This window comes from Penaeus monodon, chromosome 25 (genome assembly GCF_015228065.2).
Source record: "Penaeus monodon isolate SGIC_2016 chromosome 25, NSTDA_Pmon_1, whole genome shotgun sequence".
NCBI lineage: Eukaryota > Metazoa > Arthropoda > Malacostraca > Decapoda > Penaeidae > Penaeus > Penaeus monodon.
Window position 1 is genome coordinate 39,089,573 of NC_051410.1, and position 2,102 is coordinate 39,091,674.

Consider the following 2,102-nt stretch of genomic DNA (forward strand, 5'->3'; position numbering starts at 1 on the left):
CCCAACCTGATGTATATGTTATAAATATTCATTTTCTGAATTGAACTGAAAGTATTTCTCCTTATCTGTAAGTTGCTAAATTTATCCCCCTTTCAACCAGATGCTGGTTGTGGAGAGCAGCTGCACCACAATCAACCGCCAGTTATCGCCTGTGCCATCAACATCAGGACTACAAGGTGCCAATAATCAGGAAACCACAAAGGAGGATGAGGAGTATGACTTGAGTATGAATCTGACTGTTATGGAGACAGTGATTCTGATTCTGGTGTGACCAATCGTGGCCCACTAGATCTGGATCACTGGAAGTGTGTTGTGTGTAACAAAATGTTCAAAAGCCTAAAGGAAAAGCTCCTCCATGCTGGCCAGCACTCACCATGTGCAGAGGCCATGGAGAAGTCTGGTGCCATTAGGAGGGCAAGTCAAGTAAAGTCTGCTGAACGTGGTATTAAGAATGATAATGAAGAAGATGAATCAGGGATAGCTTTATTACAGGTAAGGAAGAAATGGGACTGTTGCAAGATGAAGCTCGGGCTATGCTAGAGTCTTGTGCAAGCAATGGGGAATATAAGTGCCCTGAATGTAGCCTGGGTTTCCGCTCAGCAGAAGCACTTCTTGCCACAGGAAAATGGTTTTCAAATCACGAGTCACATGTCAAATATGTCACTGATGTTTGAAAAACGTGTTATAAAGAGTAAACATATGAAGACTCACACTGTAGCAGATTTGCGATGTCTTATTTGTAACCGTACTTTTCCAAATCGGGACTCATGGTCCCAGCATCAGCTTTTCCATATGGGCTTGGTATTGTTTGAATGTAAGGAATGTGGGCGAAGGTTTCAGAGAGATCAGAATTGGAGGTACATTCAAGGACCCACACAGGGGAGCGACCATTTCAGTGTGTTTCATGCAGCAGTGCTTTTACAACACGTCAGGCTCTTAAACGCCACTTGGTTACTCATATGGATGGCCAAGAAGTTGATTGTGATATCTGTCATAAAACCTATAAAATATGTTGTTTAAGCAAACATAAGCTTAAAACACACTCCAAAGGGAAAGGTAAGACGAAAGTACGAAGGGACTTTATGTGTAATACATGTAATGAAGTGTTTCCTTCAGAAAGAAAATTAGCTTGGCATCAAGAGACTCATGAAAGATGGCCAAAGAAATGTCAGCAGTGTGGGGAATGCTTCATTCACCAGTCCAGCTTAACTAAACACATTCGTCAGAAGCACAATCCGCATCATCAGACCGAGGATGGTAAATCAGAAAATAACTCAACTTGTCATGTATGCTGCAAAGTGTTTAAGAAATCATCATTAGCATTGCATTTACGAACGCATACTGGTGTAAAGCCTTTCAAGTGCAATATATGCAATAGAAGTTTTGCTGTGAAGTGCAACCTTGAAGCACACAAATGGGTCCACATGGGTGTACGTGACCGGCCACATAAATGTAAATTGGTGTGAGCGTAGCTTCCATCGTAAAAAGGTTTTGGAAGCTCACATACGCAGTCACAAGAACATTCGTCCTTACACGTGTAATGAGTGTGGAAAATCGTTCATTCATAAGAATAATTTGCAATTGCATGTTAGGGAACATTCTGGGGAAAAAACAGCACAAGTGTGTCTTTTGTGGGAAAGCTTTCTTCAGAAAGTATATTTAATAACCATGTCGAACCCACACAAGAGAACGCCTTATGATGCACCATCTCCCAAAAAGATTCAGAAAAAGAGAAATTAAAATGTACATATAAAAGGCATTCCATGTGGAGACATCTGTTCATAAAGAATTTAAGAGGAAAATACAGAGAAATAGAGTTGGAATATTGATTACAAATGTCTTTTTTCCTGAGTGAAGCTTAATGATGATAAAATTTTGAAAATTATCTTTTTTCATTCCCTCTTTGTAGATTTGTTATTTTTCAAAAGTTGGAAAATTGATTGATTTACTGTACTGTTATTAGGGGGAATAAGAGGATATTTTTTAGAACCTCGCTAATCTGCAAAAATTTCAAAACCAGCCCTTTAATGGCTTTGAAAATTTTCATAAAATTTTCGAATTCAAGGGAATCTCTCAGTCACAGAAATTTGCACTGCTTTCCC

At 39.4% G+C, this 2,102-nt stretch overlaps 1 pseudogene; it reads left to right on the forward strand.

The window, feature by feature from the left end:
- Positions 1 to 2,102, forward strand: part of LOC119589397 — a 12,359-nt pseudogene that overhangs the window by 4,527 nt on the left and 5,730 nt on the right.